This window comes from Macrosteles quadrilineatus, unplaced genomic scaffold (genome assembly GCF_028750875.1).
Source record: "Macrosteles quadrilineatus isolate MER2022 unplaced genomic scaffold, UCM_ALF_1.0 Scaffold_9__3_contigs__length_116548681, whole genome shotgun sequence".
Taxonomy (NCBI): Eukaryota; Metazoa; Arthropoda; class Insecta; order Hemiptera; family Cicadellidae; genus Macrosteles; species Macrosteles quadrilineatus.
Window position 1 is genome coordinate 12569019 of NW_026542602.1, and position 21813 is coordinate 12590831.

The following is a 21813-nucleotide window of genomic DNA, read 5'->3' on the forward strand; positions in this document are numbered from 1 at the left end:
CATTCTTGTAAAGGGTACATTATTATACTCCTAGAACCAAAGTAAAATATTGTAATTTTATTTCAATCAAAATTAAGAGTAAACATGTCTAGACGTTACCTTTTGTTACATTTGTAAATACATATATTTCATGTTATTATCGGAAACATGTAACATTTTGGATCGGTTAAGACGGTATGATGCGGCCCTTGAGACTTGCTGATAACAACGACAACGTCAACGAACTAGATAACACAGGGTGTTGGGTAAAACACTTCTCTTGGACAACACGTATAAGGCTGTCGTGTATTAAAACACTGAAAACAGTGTCATACGTATCTATTTATAGCCATTCAACTTTTAGCAGATTGATTCCCTGAGGGATTCTAAGCATACTTCAGTTAAAAGTTTTCACACATTTTTTTAAAAATATAATCGAATAGGGTTGCTACATGTCACCAAAAACCTTATGATACTGAACAATACATTACATCTATATGGACCAACTGTAGCCTTAAATTCATTAAAACGTAGTTAAATCAGCAACTCATAGAGTTTACTGTCTAAAATTGTTATTCCTGAATAAATGTTTGTTATTGAGCTAGTTGATATAAAAATGTATTACTTCTCTGTGACTTATTTACGTCCATCTTTATTCTAAAACTGATAACTCTAACACTCGGGTGGAATGCTTAGATCTAGCAATAGTCAAAGATGACACTCAAAGGAACTAAACTGCTAACAAATAGTTAACCATGATGTTAAACTTCGATGTTCATTTTGCTAGTTTATCTTAAATAATCAACAATCTCTATGGTTGCACGACAACTCTACAAAATATGAATATTCTATAAGAAACTCCTTTAGAATCTTAATAGAGTCACACACACTAGAGTTGGCTACACGAGGGTAGACGATAGTTAATTGGATACGTGATCTTGCTGTGCTCACTGCACACTATTTAGTGATGCTCTATCGAGTTAACTTATTTATAGTTGTTTGTGCAGATAATTAATGACGCGAGATCAGCGACTCCCTTACCAAGGCATATTCTTAGTACACAATTAAGCAATACTTGAACCCATACCTCCCTCCCTGAGCCTAAAAAGAATTAAAAAGAACATATTAAAGGATTCAGAACAACTTGCAGTTAAAATGATAAATGTTCTAAGTGAAATTCAAACAGATAATATTTATGATGTAATAGATAAATATTTTCAGGGAGAGTTTTAATAAAAATTATCGAAAGCTATTTCAATAATAATGTTTTAAATTAATGTTCTATTACAGTATCGCTAGTCTATATTACATGTCAAGGCAATTAAAGATAATGTTGCAAAACCGTAACGCTGGAACACTTTAGGCATTTATAGGATCCATATTTTAATGACCATTAACAATCCATACTCTCCTTAACAATTAACAAGTTCCAGCCATAAGAGGCCAGACAATCATTATTTGACAATAGTGCCCTATGTTGTAATGTATGAATTCATTAAAGAGAGATAACAATGTGTAATAATTTATTTTTCCTGTATTTTGAATAAATGTGTACATATTTAGACATACTCACGTGTCTAGAGTACAATTCGTCGCCCATATATTGTGATATTGATATTGTGGCATTGTTTACTTATTTATATCTCTGGTAATATTCGTATCCACGTATATTTTGGTGAGTTAATTCAAATAAATATTATAAAATGAAACAACAGAAGTTTTCGTATGGGTTGATTTCAATAGAATCTTCAGATCGGAAGGGATTCAATTGATTCTTGATCGTGTTCAAGTTTCCTTTTAATACGAAGTAAGCTTCAAACCATTAAAAATACGTACAATATACGTACAATCAGATTTCACACCAATGTGAGAAATGTTTACAATAGTAGATTAGTATTTTAAGCTTCTTAATTTGTTTGTACGACAGTGGATAAATAAATAACATGGTAGTATTGTCCAATTATCTACAAGTTATCTTTACTCTGATAATCATTATGCCTCTACTACGGAGAAATATGAGCTGTTTATAGAACAATGATTTTAATCTAGAAACAAAAATAAAAATTCTTTAATAATTAATGTATATTGAAAAATGTCGAGTGAAGCTTACCCGAAATAAAGTCAAGAGTTTCATTCCGAACTTAAAATAAATAGAACAATTTGCAAAACAATTAAATAGAGTTCCGATATTGTTTTAGTAAATAGATAAATAATCTTTAATATTTGGGTAGTTTGTAAAAAATATTAAAGTTTTAGAAAAGTCTAGAAAACGATGAACTATTGTCTGTTTGATGTCATAAATTCATTTTCTATGGCCTTTGAACTTGGGATAGCTGATAATGCGGCTGTGCTTGCTTAGGGCCATAACCAATTGTGTATAACTTATCTGTGTAATGTATAGTGTATAAACTGTCGATGGCGATATTCTGCGATAGTATTTATCGTCTAATACTTGAAATTGTTTCAAAGATTTCCACACATATTTCATACAAAGACTGTAAGACTTACCCCATATATCTTGAATTACAGTGTAACACACCATTCAGTAAAAGTTGAGGGGAAAATATTTGAATCTAAGCCCTTTAAGAAAAATTTAATTGATTAAATATGTATAATATATTTATTAGTGTAAGTAATGTTGGTAAATGTATTTACCTACGACCGTTTTTTAAAGTATCCGTTTCAGTTCAGTTCTTAGAAAAGAAAAGTTTCTCATAACAGCATTGTTTACTTTCATAACAGCATAGTTTTACACATAATAACACGTGTAACGGACCAATGAAGTTCAAGGATTGATAGAGAAAAAGTAAAATTGTAATAATTCCAACTCCAACTAATCAGCTGTTCAGGCCAATTTAATTGTTGAGTGGTGCAATTAGTGTTTGGTACAATGTTTCGTTGATCACTGTCAGTGGCAATGAGAGGTTATAAACGAACGAAAACATAACCTCTCTTAGCAGTTATGAGTATTTATGTTTAGTAATTAAAACACTGTCGTAGGTAAAGTAGTGTACACAGCTCGCGTAAATAGTCTTAACGGCAATAGTAGAAGTTTTAAGGCACTCGCCAAGACTCGTACCGCTACCTTAAATTTTCTACTCGTGTCGTAAACACTATTTTTACGCAATCGTTGCGTAAACTACTAATCCATAGTTCACCATTTCATAACAGCTGCAATTAAAGGAAAAGATTATTTTTTGTTGATGTGTTGTTGTAAAAAACACTGCTATTAGTCAGACATATTAATTTTGATGTACAACTGCAGTTTCATACATAAAAACCAAATATTTCAAAAGGGGAAAGGAGTTTTAATTTTTATCATTCAGAATCTGTATATCCCTTCATTGATTTTTCCCTTACGTTGCTTGTTGTTATATTCTATGCTTTCAGTCTAATTAGCGTCAAAATTTAAGTTTTACTTTATTTGGGATTTGGTGAGTTTTCCTGCCACTTATTGATTGGAATATATTTGTTACCAGTCATAACTAAATTGTGCACTTTATTTGTACACTTTTATGTACTGTACAACATAATTATTTTTATTTATTACTTTATTTTTTACTATTTACTATTTACTTTTTTACACTTTTTTATTTATTTATTTATTGGATTTATTAGTTATGTAGTGCCCTGAGCAAAAATAGCCTACACAAAAATATCATGAACAATAACAAAAAAACTAAAATTCAGAATAGCGATTAAATACAATAGTTTCAAATTATATTAAAGAATACTTAAAGCAACCCATGAAATACTGATTGACAATTGTATTAAAGCAATAGCAACTAAAATTACATTCAGTATAAAACAGTTAACTACATCGGGGAAGTCTTGATGAGAAAAATCTTCAATAATTGGAAACGTGACTCTCACGTGAATAATGGTGGCAACTGCGCCAATAATGGCGGGAAATCAATTCCCTGTCTTGATTGGCCCCTTTCTGCCATCTGATTGTTTATAGTCTCGAATATTGTAAAGAAATATGGATCAACTGTTAAGTTATTGGATATGAAAATGAAAAGAATGAAACAATTGTGTTTAACTCCAGAATGGCCAGAAGAGGGAAAGATATAACGTACAAAATAAATATCGAAAGTGTTCGAAATACAGGGTGTCTTGCAACCATATGAAAAAACTTTGTCACTTTATTCAGCATGTAAAAAGATACAAAACACGTAATACAACATGTGTCCTATCTCATTCAGTTTTCGGTCTATCTGTCTGTATGTGTTTTTTTACATTAATAACTCCTTAACTGCTTGAGCTAAATCGTTGAAATTCTTTAAACATGTTTATGTTATTGACCAATATTTTTTTGAAAAAAATGTATAAATCTCTTGATTCGTAAAAAAAATAGTGGCTTTTTAAAATATTTGCCGCCAAACTCAATGAAAACCATTAATTTTACAAAACTTTTGCAAGAGATGTAAACTTTATGAGATTTTATACAGATTACAACGATATCTTATAAGATTAGTTTGGCCAAAGATTACTGAGAAATAAATTTTTATCTCAACCTAAACACTGTTAAAAAAGTAGTTTTATCTATTTAACATTGTTTAAATTGAGAAAAATACTGTAGGTATCGCGAAAAAAACAATTCTTTATCGTTGAAATCTGCATAAAATTAACTCAATTTACATCACCTGCAAATATTTTTGTAAAATTGACGGTTTTCATTTAATTTGGAATGGAATATTTTTAAAAGCCGTTATTTTTAAACGGTCGAAGAGTTTTTATTCATTTTTTGCATAAACATAGTGGTCAATAAAATAAACATTTTTACGGAATTTCAACGATTTAGCTCAACAGTAAGGAGTTATTAATGTTTTTATAAAAATCACATACAGAGAGATAGACCGAAAATGGAATGAGACATGTTATGTTACATTTTTTGTTTATTTTGACATGCTGAATAACGTGACAAAGTTTGTTCATATGGTTGCAATACACCCTGTATAACTGTGGTGTTTTTATGTTATAAGAATGCATTACGCAATCAAATGATTTGGCTTTCTTTACAGAAGAAAATGCTTTACGGGACTTGCTATGAATCTGGTTTGTTGACAGTCATTTAACAAGGAAGATAAATCAAAAATATAAACAATTGTTTGTAAAAACGTTTAAGTAAATAAATTTATTAAAACCTTATGTATCAACCACTCTTAATATGTATTTATATGTACTCGATTCGTCAAAACTAAACTCCATCGTAAAAACGTTTATATGTCTTGAAAGAAAAGTAAATTTAGCCCTTATCTTTTTCCAGTGCCCACATGGTTTAAACAGTGCTCATAGCTAATTACTGTAATTACAAACAAATTCCATTAATACCTGTGCAGTATCTTGTGTAATAATATGATAAAATATATTGATTAAATTTATGAGTATAAATAGTGTGAACAAGTTACAGTGACGACTAAGATATATTATACTAGTTTTAGGGATTACTGTAGTACAATTTTGGTACAATAGTAAAGGGTTTGTACCGTACCCTTTCAAAACGTAAAAAATGCCAATGGCGTAAAAAAACAGAAACAATAATACATTTAAAAAATAATTATACGTGTTCATTTCCATGTGCATTGTTGTTATTGGAATCCACACTTAAGCTTGACTATTACAAATATATCATTGTATACGATAACAGTTTCGTTTTATAACCTTCATTTTGAAACTAATTCAAAAAGGTTTATTCACATAAACTAAGGAAAAAACAAACCTTAACTTGAGTTTTGGTCAAAAGGTCTGCGTAAGGGAACCAAAATTAACAGAATTGATGTCAATAAAGAGGGGAGTAAGTGGTTGTTTAGTGACGATAGTCAGTAATGTTAAAACAATGCTCCCGCTCTTTTAAGATAAACACCCGAAAAACTGTACACAACACAAACTGTGGGTAACGTAAAAAAAAAAGTTTTATTAGCTATACAAGACAACAAGAAATACCAATTCAAATTTTGAATAACAATTTTTCCAATATTTTGAATTTGTATTTTCATTAGTGAATTTTTATTTTAAATTAGAATTAAACTAAATATTTTTGATCCAATAGTTCTATTTGAAAATAAGAAATACCAAGCTATACCACCAATGTTTTTTAAAATAAATTTATAGAGTAAACAGTTTACGTGTAATGTCCATTTTGTATAATCTGCGTTTAATAAAGGTCTATAGATTGAAAAATCGTAAAGGAATGCTGATATGTAATGTTTGTATGGAGGATATAACCATGTGTTATATACATCGATGGCTACAACCAGTTATGTACATCATTAATTCTATTCAATGGGATCCTGATGTACAGACTGTAGACATTGTACAGGTTTGCTGTCAAATCAATGTCTTTACGGAGTTTATAACAAACATGAAAACCTTTATCAAAGTATTATAAACAATAAAAGTTATGGCGATACCCCCATATTTTTTATCTTTTTTTCTATACCCACACAATCTAACATAAATTATATCGACCCTGCTATCTCGGGTATTCAAATGCCTACCAATTTGGCATTAGCCCACCAAATTACGGTCAATAAAAGAAGGAACTCAAATAATACATATACTAATAATAATACTATTTTTTTACTATAAATACAAATAACAATTTAAAATAATAGTTATTACCGCAGCAGTGCGTGCCGGGTAACTGATAGTTACTAGTGTTGAAAAGTTTGAGGTATTCCCATAAGAACGATATGAGATATACCTATGAGATAGATATGAGGCATTTCCATGATAACTGTATAAGGTATTCCCATGAGATTCATAGGAGGTATTCCCATGATATGGTATGCCAATGAGATGGTTATGGGGTATTCCCATTAGATGGATATGAAGTATTACCATGAGATGGGTATGAATCATTCCCATGATATGGGAATGAATGATGGATATGATGTATTTCCATGAAATGGATATGACACATTGTCATGAGATGAAAATGAGACATTCTCATGAGATATATTTAAGGTGTTCCCATGAGATGGATATGAGTTATTCCCATGAGATGGATGCGAGTTATTCCCATGAGATAGGTATGAGATATTCCGATGAGATGGATATAAGTTATTCCCATGAGATATATGTAAAAATCCCATGACATAGGTATGAGATATTCCCATGAGATAGGTATGAGATATTCCAATGAGATATATATAATATTCCCATGAGATGGATGCAAGATATTCCCATGAGATATATGTGAAATATTCCCTTGAAATGGATGCGAGGTATTCCCATGAGATAGGTATGAGATATTCCGATGAGATAGATATGAATTATTCCCATTAGATATATGTGCAAAATTCCCATGAGATAGGTATGAGATATTCCCATGAGATATATTCCCATGAGATGGATATGAAATAATCCTATGAGATAGATGTTAAAAATTCCCATGGGATAGGTATGAGAAATTCCCATGAGATATATCTGAGATATCAACATGAGATATATATAAGATATTCCCATGAGATGGATGCGAGGTATTCCCATTAGATAGGTATAAGATATTCCGATGAGATGGATATGAGTTATTCCCATGTGGTATATATGAATTTTTCCAATGTGGTATATATGAATTATTCCCATGAGATATATGTGCAAAATTCCCATGAGATAGGTATGAGATATTTCCATGAGATAGGTATGAGATATTCCCATGAGATATATTCCCATGAGATGGATATGAAATATTCCTACGAGATATATGTGAAAAATTCCCATGAGATAGGTCTGAGATATTCCCATGAGATACATGTGAAAAATTCCCATGAGACATTAATGAGATATTCCCATGAGATACGCATGAGATATTCCTAATGAGATTTTTATGAAATATTCCCATGAGATAGGTATGAGACATTCCCATGAGATAGGTATGAGATATTCCCAATGAGATTTTTATGAAATATTCCCATGAGATAGGTATGAGATATACCCATTAGATTGATATGGAATATTCCCATGCGACGGATGCGAGGTATTCCCATGAGATAGGTATGAAATATTCCCATGAGATAGGTATGAGATATTCCCATGAGATGGGTATGAGATATTCCAATGTGATATATATATATATATATATATATATATATATATATATATATAAAATATTCCAATGAGATATATGTGAAAAATTCCCATGAGATAGTTATGAGATATTTCCATGAGATGGATATGAACTATTCCCTTGAGATAGATAAGGTATTTAAGGTTATGTTTGAGTTGTTCTCATTTGAACGATATTATGTGTTCTCATTAGAATGATATGAAGAATTCTCGTGAAAACGATATGTGTCTTTATTATGAGAACGTTATGTGGTGTTCTAATGAGAATCATATGGATTGTTCTCATTACAACGATATGAATTGTTCTCATGAGAACGATATAAGGTGCTCTCATGAGATCTAAATGAGGTATTCCCATGAGAACAACATGAGGTATTTTAATGAGAACTATATAAGGTATTTCCATTTGATGGATATGGAGTATGAGATATTCTCATAAGAACGTCATTAATTCCATTCAATGGGTTCCTGATGTACAGACTGTAGACGTAAAGGGAGGCTATAACCAGTTATGTGCATCATTAATTCCATTCAATGGGTTCCTGTTGTACAGACTGTAGACATCGTAAAGGTTTGCTGATAAGCAATGCTTGTACGGAGGCTATAACCAGTTATGTACGGCATTGATTCCATTCAATGGGTTCCTGATGTACAGACTGTAAACATTGTAGATGTTTGCTGATAATCAATGTTTGTACAGAGAATATAACCAGTTATGTACATCATTAATTCAGTTCAATGGATTCTAGATGTACAGATTGTAGACATTGTTGATGTTTGTTGATATGTAATGTTTGTACGGAGGATATAACCTATTGAGTAAATAATTAATTCCATTCAATGGTTTTATAATGTACACATTGTAGACATAGTAGAGATTTCCTGATAAGCATGTTTGGTTCGGAATTACATATAAGTCCCCTCCAAGGTTTTAAAGTAATACGTTTTTGCACATATATGATTAACTTTTGTATCGGAGTATGATTACGATAGGCTCAATTTGAGCAAAGAGGAATAACTGTTTTAGTGTAGAATTATTTTAAACGGATGTTAAATTTTAGATTTTTAATTAGCATGTAAATTTGCCCTTTATGAAGTAGTCCATTTTGTTCATAATATCTTTTAGCTTACCAATAGTAAATTTAGTAAATTTAATCAACCTTATTTCAAACTACACATTTTTATTAGTTGTTTTGTGTTTGTTTATTGTAATCGTTTACCAATGTTCGTTATAAAATATCGATGATTTTTTTTTTATTGCTGGAGCATTGATTCCACATAAAGTTTTTTAGGAACTTGAACGAAGTGCAAGTATGTAAACTTGTAGTTAACTAGTTTCGTTGGGGAAACCCCGCTTGACTATGTTTGCCGTAGGGATCAATTAATTTTAACAGGCAACCTTTACTGGCCTTGTTAGGCTTTGATTACTTTATCTACCACATAACCAGAAGAAACATTGTTGTTAAATACAAGAATGTAGGAGGTAAAACTATAATGACAAACAAAAAATAATCAAACATCAAAGTAATCAAAGTTTTTATTGGTTTCCTATCTATATTTTGTTTACCCTTAGTATGAAACATGGAACACTCGCAACATTTTAGCACCAAGAGTGATCGTAATGTAAAATTAAATTAAACGGATAGGCCTACTACCCAAAATTCAAATTGTAAGTCTAAAAGATTAATATTCTTGAAAATGAATCACGGATTAAATCTCATGGAAGAATTTAATTTTGCCAACGAATGATAAATTGCATTATGAATTGTCAGGGATGGACTATAAATTCAACTAACATTGTTTGGTTAATGGTCACATTTTATCTTGGGAATTTTCTGCCGTATTGAGTATTTCATTAGTATTGGAAGCTATCCATGCTATTGTCGTTAAGAAACTAGCTTAGTGCTAAATTAAAATTAAGAAATATAGTTAATTTACTTCTTAAAAGATAAACTACCACATTATTTGGTCAACGATCACAATTATTTATTAACTTTTTATATTAATATCCAGATTTACAATTACACTTCAAAATTAACCTCAAAAGAATTTTCAAAATATAAGTGCACAAAACATTTAGTTATTGTGTATTATTATTGGATCGTGATTTAAATGTATTCCAGGGTAAATGGAAAACTTTTAAATAGGATGAACTATAAATTCAACTAACATTGTTTGGTTAATGGTCACTTTTTATCTTGGGAATTTTCTGCCGTATTGAGTATTACATTAGCATTGGAAACTATCCATGCTATGGCAAAATTTAGAATGTTTCCTATACCTTTTTTACTGATAAAAATAAATAGTTATTGAAGTCAAAGCATTTTTATAAATTTTAGGAAATAATCTTTGTCATTAATTCAGCTTGTTATACTAAGAATTGCAATCAATATATTTTCTGCTAAATAAGTTGGTATTTTGGGAAGGAAATAATCTGTTTTAATTGTTATTTTAAAAACTGTTTATCACGTTATTGGGGGTAAACCAGCAAAAACTGATAGACTTTGAATGAATATCAGTATCAAGACTTAATGGTATATTAGTCTTCAACTAACGCAAACACGATTATAGTTGATCAAATAATAGAACATAGATCTGTTAAAAAGTAATTATGATAGTTCGACAAATAATACAATTTTACCGATCGTATAGATTACACAATCTCAACATAAACACTCTATAACCACATTGTACAAAGTGAACTTTATTTAACGTCCCAAATAACGTAGTATATTTTTACATTTAATGTCACCTCACTCTTAAAACCTTAGGTTTGACAAGTTACATCAACAATGTAAACAAGAGAGTTAACATTTTATAGAGAGACGTGACTCCACTGAGGGTAAAAGGGGATAAAATATTCATTCTGTACAACCACAGCCTTATAATCTTAACGTTTATACTATTCAAACTTCTCAAGTAAAATGATATAAAATATTTATTATAAGTTGGGTTATGATTTTGGAATGAACATATATGTGCATAGATGTGGAAATAAGTATTTTCAATGAAAATATGAACGTTTAAGTGCAATGACTGTTTTGTGGATGGATAAGACACTTCTTGTTTTGGATTTCATGAAACAGTAAAAAGTTTCTAAGAAAGAACTACTGTAGGCCTATTTTTTTCCTTGCAATAATAAAAATATCCACGATTCGGATTAAATAGAAACAAAAGTTGCTATTCAGCTAGTTTAGCTTTAAGGATGATTACACTGTTTGCGACTTTGCGCTCTGATTGTGTGCAGTGTAACTTTATTCTTGTTGTTTGAGGTTTTATTGCTTATAGGACATAATAAATGGTATTAGTGTATGCAATTTAAATTAATGGGTCAATCTACTGTCCAGTTATTTGTCACAAATACATTCTTTTTTCCTGTAAAAATGGTGTATCCGTAAATAAATAAACCTATTTTATGTATCTAAAAAAAATTGTTTTTAAGTTTTGTTCATTTATCTGATGTGTTTAAATAAACGTTGGTTGATAAATACATGGGCGAACATTTTAATTTTTATTAGATACAGACCGTAAACGTTGACTATTTTAAAACGTACTTAATGTCTGGGAGTAGATAACCAAAGGTCGGGCTAAGATAAGATTGCCTTCAACCTGTGTTTGATAAAACCAAAAGGGATAAGCCGAGGTAACTGTTTATTTTGTAAGAAAAATATAAAGAAATTGGGTAAAAGACTAGAAGAAAATAGAAACTCTATTGCTCTTGTATAATAACTTTGCTAATAAAAATATTAAACAATAAAAAAATCAACCATTGGCCTTGCATCTTAAAGCTAACAGATTATTAAGGATATGGATAGCTATAAAGTAAAAATTAACATAAGAAATCAAAATTCTGAATTATTATTACCTATGTTATGTTATAACCTATTTACTAGGCTATTTGACTACAAAATCTCAAATAAGTTTATTTTCATGAAACTATTGGGTTGATAATACCATTGACTTAAAGTCAATGATGATACTGAATAAAGAAGGAAACGTTTATAAAAAAAAAAAACAAAAAAAACAAATTAAAATCCTTAACACAATTTTTGCTAGTTAATGTGATCAGTCAAACAATAACGATTTAGCCAGTAAAAAGTATTTTAGTTTATGTTAATTCCTTTATGATAATACGTGGTATAAAGGTACAGGACAGGAAAAATATTTTGAAATATTTGTATGCCAAGATTATACTTTGACAAACTATTAGTTTAAAATAATATATCTCTGAACTTCATAACAGAAATATCGATACAACTGGCAAGTATTAGTTTTTTAGTTGCTAAAATAAAATTCCTGTTTGAACTACCATTGCACGTATTGTGATTTGAAAATATCACAATAAAATCCAAACATTAACTGGATATCAACGAACACATCTTTTCAGTGAGAGTTAAATGTGCGATTTAATACTTTTATTGGTGCCTGATAACATGGAGATATGCAAAATATGTGGAAGTTCACGAAATCAAAATCATTTTGTTTTAATTGACAAATATTATTGATACTGAAGTATAATCTTCGTTTTAAGAAGTGTTTTGAATAATTTTATAACGCTATGAAAGCTTATCATAACGAAGCTTATTTACATTTACCGTCGCCTCACTCATAAAAGCATAAGTTCGTTAGGCTTAATCTACATCAACGTTGTAAAGAAGACAATTGCCATTTTATAGTTAAACGTGACTTTGTTGAGGGTTAAAAGTGATAAATATACATTAGGTACAATTCCAGGCTTGTAACTGTAACGTTTATATAATTTCTTTAAAGACATATTATATGTCAAGTTTATTTTTTTCTTCTTAATTTAGAATTTGTGATTGCACTAGTACCTATGTTTGTAAAACATAGAACAAATATATGTTAACATTTGTGTTATAACATATCATCGGCTTAATATTATGAGGTCTGGAGAAAATACGGACATTGTTAACATGTTAACAAGGACAACATAACATCTTTTAACTAGGCCCTAAAACACAATAAAAAATTGAAAAATAATGTTAATTGTTTTCACGACAAAAACCCTTTATCATTTAGCTTCCGAAACGTATTATGTTGACAATACTTTACAAAAATGATGAGATATAAAATAAAAAAAAGAATAAATAGATAATATCGAAACATTTTTTTAAATTAATATGTTCAATCATACGACAAAGGGGCGGGATTTTGTTTTTAGATTAGTAAATTTCTCCAGGTTAAGTCGTCGTCAAAGGTTTTACCATACGGGAAAAATATTCAACCATCGATCAAATACTATTTTTAAATAATATTGAACTGAACTAAATAAAGGGAATACCTCTACATATTCGCTTTGCAGTAGCTAATATGAAATTCCTGCTACAATTATCATTGCACCTACTGCGATATTTATGAAACTTTGTCATACAACGCAACGCGTTTTAGCAGTATATGAAAGTAGATACTTTTCACGTATGGATCTCTTGCTGTTAGTATAATCCTTACTATTATTTTTATTAAATTTGCAAGTATTTTGATAATGCTTGACTACTAACTCCTATTTATTTAGCATTTAAAATAACTGTATGTCACTGTAGGTTATATAACCCTCTTATGTCTGGATATTAATATGTTTATTTATAATAGAATTCATCATCGCAACAACACGTTGTCGGACACAAACATAGCTTAGAAATAATTGTCTTTGGCTTGAAAAGATAAGGGATCAATATAAGATAAAAGATAAGGGCCAATCTAAGGGAGTATGACACAGAAAATCCAAGTGAGGGTTTGGAACGGTGTCTTGGATGGGTGAGAAAAACAGACTGGAGGCTTTAATCTCGCCACTGATTAAAACTTTGCCCCTTCGACGTCTCCCCGCAGCTGAAAGTGATCAAGATAATTCTAGTGGAGGGATGTTTTCCTAAAAAGATGAGTGGAGTACTCATTTCCCCCAGTATCATTACTTATCCATTTTAGTTATCTACTCTATACATTTTAAAATACTCATTTAGTTGTACTCATTAGTTGTTAATTTTTTATGTATGATTAAAAAAAAGTATGGAAACAAATAATGTATTTGGGACTTTTTTATTTGATACCATAAACCTTTTAATTGCGTGTGTTTGAATTGATATTTGGGCAAACGATATTAGGATACAGCAATTTTCTTTTATTCTCTCTACATCTCAATTAGCATTGCTCTAAAAGATTGACCAGTCAGTTTGCAATAATAAACCTTGATTTCTTAGACGATTAGAATAACGGATATAAAATCAAATCGATGAGCAGAAATGTGTTCTGTGTTTTTGAATCTACAAAGTTATTATGAAGACGGTTGGATGTAAAACAAATACATATTTGTATAATTTAATTTTATACGTAAAAAGAGCGAAACATTCTCAACTAAGGTATACAAATAGAGTCAGTTCAGGTGGTGTTATCTTTACTGAGAAATGTTATAAAAATGCAAAATCATGTTGTGGAAGAGTCGCCGTGGATTATCCTTTACTTTGGGAGGTAAACCCAACACAATATGTTGACTGGAACATGCAACGATTGCTACGAATTTTATATGGAAAGTTCGCAGCTTAGAAACTTAATAATCTGTCAACAGAAATTGGACCATCGACATCACAACGCATTGTTGTTTACAAGATGAACAGTATTGAAAATCGTACAAAAAACATTTAAATATTTTACTTAGCATTAAAAATTTGTTTATTTACTTAGATAATAAATATAAGAATACGATAGTAATTAAGAATCAAAATAATTAGAATGTAATCTACGATGTCTATGACGATAAATTTTGTATGGCTTAAAAATATTTGATAATATTTTGTGAATCGTTTCCTTACATAGAACGGTATTAAATGCAACTAGCTAGATAAACATTCCTTGAAATAAGAAAAAAGCTGAATGTATTATTCACAAGTGAATAATCCGAACCAAATATTTTGTAGTTCTCCGTATGCAACTGCATCATACAAATGATTGAATTCCATGGTACACTAGATAGGTCCAATAGCTAACCCGAGAATTGAGTTGGTTTCATTGAGAGTTGCAGATTATATTGTTTTTTATTGGATTGAGGCTGCAAACGCGTTGCTGGGTCTATTGTTGTACTATACAAATCAATGCTAGTTGAATGTTCATGTTCTGGAGTTTTGTAATTGGAAAATAACTAAATAATATCAATATTGTGCCTAAGATGAACAAACCAAAGGAACCATCGTGTAGAACTCTTTATGAAATAAATCAACGTAATAATCAAATGTTTTAGATTTCAAGCACTCTTGTGCTCGAATACAATTTCACAAAAACATAATTGATTATTAAAACATTTGTTTTTAGAAGGAAACACTGTAGAAAAAAAACAAATACTATTCTCATGTATATTTACAAATTAAATGGGCTGAATTTGAGAACTGTTATCTAAATGGTTGGAATTGTAGGTTAACCAAACCACAAACTTTGGCCACTCAACGAATTGCTTTAGTTAGAAATCCATGACATAATTAGGGAATTGACGGAGATGTAGTGCCGAGTACTATATGAATCTTACATAAAAATTAACTACTATTTTATTAACTGTTATGATATAACTAAAATTTTACAGTTCTACAAAGCTGTGCCGTTTATTTCTATTTAGAGAAAAGTGTACTTATAATGCACACAAGGTTGCATGCAACCCATTTATAAATCCCCACAATAGAGCTCAACAAATTTCAAAATGCATGTCTAGCATATATATTATTGGATACTTTATTTTTTTCCAATTTGAGCCGAGTCGGTTCAGTAGTTTTTGAGTGTCGCTAATATAAACACATAGAAAACAGAGACATACATCACCTCTTCTTTATAGATAGATATCCATTTACGTGTCCAGGTTACTTCACGATTACTTGCATGCATTTATGTAAAAGAATGAATCAGTTTTTAATGAAAATGTATTACGAATGCTTGTAGTGAAGCACATTAGATAATTGCATATGATCACTTACATTTTTTTTATTTTATTTTATAGACAAGTAATTGTAAAATTTAAATAGTTTTCCCTCCTTCAAAGAACGAACGCGTACTGAGCAAAAATTTCACTCGATCTTCATAACTTATATCAAAACGTGCTAATAATGAAATTAAATTATAATAATTTAGACTCAAGTTCAGAATATTATATTATACTAGTCATTGTTAAAATTAGTCATTTTTAACTTATATGATCTGTTCAATAGAGTATTGTCATTTCCAATAAAGATTTGATTACACTACCGCTCAAAAAACATATACACTATATCTCAAGCTGCTATAAGTTAACTTATGTATACGCAAGAGAACTCCAGGTATAAATCTCTGCTATATCGTCCAATATAATTCTAAATGCACGTCTTGCAGATGTGTATTGGGCAATTTGTATTCATATACAGTGTAGCCTAGCCGTAATATGTGCAAGTTTACCCAGAAACCCAGTTGCTGGGTTGTGATTTTTATTTTATGGCATACGTAAATAAAAGTTAAGCAATTATAGAAGGAATGCTGAACTAACTTTGTAGAATGCGTTAGATTGGCGTGACTTCGTCATATTCTACCACAGTAAATACGTTTGTGGATGGTAGCTTACCTAATAATCTTGAAAGTTATCGTAAGGGCTTATTAAGTGGATAACTGTATACATAAAAGAATATATTAAAAGATAGATCTAAAAGTATCAAAATTATTATGGTTTTGTAGTGTGGTCTAAAGAGGTTAACATTGGTACTTACTATTGGTACTTACTTGATTTGAAATGCTATAATATTTTAAAAATAAGTTGAATACAAAGAAGTACATTTTACAACAGCAAAACACGTTTTTATATCGTGTCTTAAGTTAATTTGTCAGAACAATTATTGTAAAACTAACGATTTGACTCTCGCATGAATAATAGCGAGAAGTGTGCAATTATTGATGGGAAATCAATTTTGTCTCTGGATTGAGCCCGTAGTTGGTCCGCAAACCTCATAATGAAGTTTAATTTTTATGTTGGAAACAGTAGAGTGTGTTAAACATCTGGACGCTATTTGAGTGTTGCTATGGACATTATCTTATACATACAATTCCTCAATACATTATAGCAATATTATTGAAGGGGATTTTTCCGTACGTTGAAATTGATAACAGTGCTCTTACTTTCATTTAAAAATATCATCAGTTTCATTGTTTACCATAAAATACTATACGTATGCAGACAATTTACCCGCACAAGGAACGTATAATGTACATAGCAACTCACATAATATATATATATATATATATAATGTGTTTTGTATATAGTACAGATCATTGCTTTGAATTACTTAGCAATTAGAGAATATAAAATAAAGCTGATACTTAAGTTTTAAAACGAAGAAAAATATGTACATAACAATATAAGGAAAAAGCGTTAATGAGTGAATGGTAAACACTTATTCGCTTAAAAGTTAAATGTTAACAAATTTAAATCAAAGGAAGAAAAGTTTTAATCGTTAAAGATTAAAAAGTTCACGTATTTTGAGTCATAGGAAACCTGATTAATCCTGTTAACTTTTAATTGAAATGAAGTACTGTATGGATAGTTTAATTACGAAACAATTAATATTGAGTTATTAATATTTAACCCCAAAATTTTTAGATGTCTATTCAATGTATGATGTGACGACAGGAAAGATTGGTTTGTTAGACTGTTGTTGGAGCATTTCCCTTGGGATTTTACCTCAGACACACAATAGTAATGAACCTGTAGAATCAAGAGATGGACTGACTTCATCTAGTTGATTTTTGTGCTTCCCAATCTATGATAGTGTCACAAAACATATTTTCCTTTAAGAGTAATTACCACAAATTCGTTTATTACAAAATTATGACAGATTTGCTTTTTTACTGTTGCAAACTAATTAGTTTTGTACTGTATCAAAGCAAAGTAGGCACCAAGGGTTGTAAGGTGTGTTAATGTTTATTATTCAGTAAATATCGCTTTAAAGTTTAAAGCAGTATTTTATATTGTATTACCTTTATTTTGACTGTATTTTAAAGATACTTTACTCAATTGTATCTACGCTAAAAATAGATAGGGGGTTCTTGTGTACCATCACAGAAAACGTACTAGTACGTTTTCTGTGGTACCATTTGCTTACGTACCCTGTCCCTTGCGCCCGTGAGTGTGGGGGTGCGTGCGTGCGACGGGACTTGACCTGGCCTAAGACAATTTTTAAAAGTTTTATTATTCTGGTAAAGAATCTCCGTTCGTACACATTTCAATCGTACATTTCATTGCATAGTAAACTATTAAACTACTTCAAAAAGTAATTTGCATGCTAAACTGAGGGAAGTTTTTTTTTCTTATTAAATCCGAACATCACTATTGACTGCGGGACTTTAGTAGGTTGGCTTATATTCACGAGGATTTCTCTAGTCTGTGTGGGCCTATGGATCGACATTGCAGCTAATGGACCAGAAACCGCCCATGTATTATGCTATCTTGATCCAGTAAAAGCCAAAATATCTAAACCTTAAGTCATTGCTATCTCATTGGTTTCCTTGATGCATTCATTTTATCACATGATTAATTTTTCAATTGATAAATTATAAATAATTTTTTTACCACTGATAATCGTTGCCCCTTTAACGTTTAAGGTAAAGGCCACCATTTTATGTTGAACGGATATTTCGTAACGTGGCGGAAGGTTATGATTTCCCCGCGATTATTAATTTAGGTCTACAGTAAAAATAAATCAAAGCGTGGTAACTAGTGATTAAAACAGTATTTAACGTGGACGTTATTTATATGGCGTTATTGTTTGTTGGTTCCAACACAAAAAGTATCCGCCCGAACAGGGACTTGAACCCTGGACCCTTAGGTTAAAAGCCTAATGCTCTACCGACTGAGCTATCCGGGCTTATGCTGAAAATGCATATAAGTATAATACAACATTATTATAGTCGTACCGTTACAATTAATATATTTTATACAGAGTGGACCAGCTTAAGTGTGACAACTTACTTTTTATTATGAGAAGGACATTTACCTTCTTATGGGATACTCTTTATTTTTTTAAATGTTTTTGGAATGGTTTTAAATTAATAATATTAAGCCCTAAGTGGTAATATTTGTATGAAACTTTGTGTAGGCTAGGAACGATTTGTTGTTATTAAATGTTTCCAAAAATACTTTTCACAAAAGATTTTAAACTTTTGAAGGCGGTCTTTTAGAGTTTTCAAAGTTAAACTCTACGTAAACGTTCCTCTAAATGATAATCATACCTGACATCACATTAAATGGAATAAAAAAAATCCAATGATAACCTTTTTTAATTCCCCCATAATATAGAATGGTTTTCCCCCATCGCATGCACATAATAAGTGCCATTAACAAGCTAACGGGAGAAAGGATGTGTCAGATTGCTGATCCCGTATATTTAAAGAACAATTAATTCACTAATTTTGCAGGTTTGCTGCAGTGGGGGTATTTTGTTTTAAGTTAACGTTTTGTTTTCTTACACGTTTAATACTAGTTCCTAGCGACTAGTGTCATAAATTAGGTTTAGTGATTTCCTGTCGATTACACCTAAGTTGCAATCTAAAGATACTGTCAGCTTACTGGATAACCAAATTGACGGTTGTTAATTTAATGGCCAAGTCTCTATTTTGTAGAAAAGTACTTAAGTCTTTAGGGACCAATATAAGACTGTGGTCTGTAATTACCTTAACAACATAATGACAGCTTGTGGCCAGAGGTTTGGGAATAGACTATTGATTCATTCACCACAATTTGATTCACTAACATAACCACGATAGTACTTGGGGACCTTGGTGGCCATTTGGAGTAATGCCAATATTAAGTAAAATGATGAAAACATTGGAAATGACCCTAGACAAATTGTTAAGCAAATTATGTTACGAATTATAAAAATAATGTGAATAAGTAACAGATAAAGTCAAACAAACGCTGTGTAAATTTACACATTACATACTTATTGCATTGTCTTTTGGTATATATATTTACAGTTTGAAAAATGAATTCTCTGTGCAATAAACAAGGATTGTTGAACAATACAAGTAGAAAATGCAATAGTCAGTTACAGGGCTACTACATTAATGTAGTACTAATGTAGGTACTAATGTAGTAGCCCTGAGTCAGTTAGGCGTGCGTATGACAGGTATTCATCTTGGGAAATGTGCTCCAAACACATCATACTGTACATCCTGATGACTGAAGAGGAAAAACAGCTAGTAGTGGATTTCTTCTAATTTTGTTACTAGCTGTACTATATGAGTTAGTACGGGTACAAAGCTACATTTTTATCTACTTTAGAGGTTTACTAGCGTATACACAATCTCTTACCCTATAAATTATAAAGTCACGAAACATTTAAAATAAAAACTATCATAAAACAAGGTCAGACAAGAACAGCGTTTCTTGTGTATACTCGTATTTTTATATGGAACCTGACGGAACTGTATAAATGTAAGAAATCGGAATAGTCAATTTTAGTAAAAGCGGAGCCAATGACTCAGTACCCACTTTATCGGTGGGATTTGATTTGAGAATCTTTCTTCCCAAATCACCTCATTTTTCTCGTACTTTCCTTGAATTGGATTCGTCTGGATAGAAAGAGGATGGAGTGTTTGAAAAATAATGTGTTTTAATGCGTGTCATTTGTAACGACAACGTAAATTGCTTTTAAAGGAACAATTTAAAACAAAGATACAATTATAATGATAATGAATCCCAACAGGTTTCGAAAAAATTTCTAGCCATAATGTCATGGTCATGTATAACAATGTCACAGTTCATGCACGGCGGTTTCAGCACGGCGGATAACGTCAGAAAATAATTCAATTCTTCATTAGTGATTTTTACTACTATTGTATTTGACAACTGTTCGAAGTATAATTAATTGTTTGAAGTGTTTTCAAGGACTTTTCATACATTGGTCTTTCATAATAATGTGTTTTTACCCTTATATCATCTTGAATATTTAAAAAAGTTGAAAAAATGTTGATTTCAAATAAAATGAAGTGTTAATTTACAAAGTTTTAAGTGGAATGAATTCTTAAATTTTGTTCAACGATGCCCTCTAGCAACCCATTACTAGTAACGATTGCGTAAAGATAGTGTAACGAGACGAGTATATAGTACTATTTACGCGAGTTGCGTACACTACTTTACCTAAGACAGTGCGTTTTAATTACTAAAAATCACTACTCATAACTTCTAAGAGAGGTTATTTTTACGTGTATAACCTCTCTTTACCACTGACAGTAATGCAACGAAACAAAATGTTGTATACTGCTTAAATTTACGATATAGTTCCTTTAACGATGTTGGACTGAATTACAGTGATTTGTTGTGTAAGGTTCCACTGACCACAGCGCGGCTAACACGGGAGAATCATTACTGTCTGTGGTCTACATACAGCGCAATAGAGGATAGTTTTGGTTTAAATAACTTAAGCTCTTAATATGTTTAAAAGTAATTAAACAAATCATTAATTCGGAAATTGTTGTAGTGACTGGAGCTTGTAGGCTAGAAAATCTGTTGTTGAAATATGACGGATACCATGTAGTATTCTGTAGAGTACAATATGTTTTAAATAGCCTTTCATGATGTGCAATCTTTTGCATTTTTTGGGGTTTTTTATAAATTATGAAAGTGTTATTGAATACTACACTAACAATGTTAAACAACATATATGTCACTAAAATAAGTAATTTGATTTATTCCTTTTATATACCATATTGGTTAAATCCATATGTTTACTATAAAGTGTCACCTTGCTT

At 30.7% G+C, this 21813-nt stretch overlaps 1 protein-coding gene and 1 non-coding gene across 2 annotated transcripts in view; one reads left to right on the forward strand and one right to left on the reverse strand.

The window, feature by feature from the left end:
- Positions 1-21813, forward strand: part of LOC129002312 (tyrosine-protein phosphatase Lar-like) — a 679394-nt gene that overhangs the window by 23732 nt on the left and 633849 nt on the right. The window lies entirely within an intron of this gene.
- Trnak-uuu (transfer RNA lysine (anticodon UUU)) lies at positions 18857-18929 on the reverse strand. The gene has a single exon. It is a non-coding gene; the product is annotated as a tRNA-Lys (tRNA).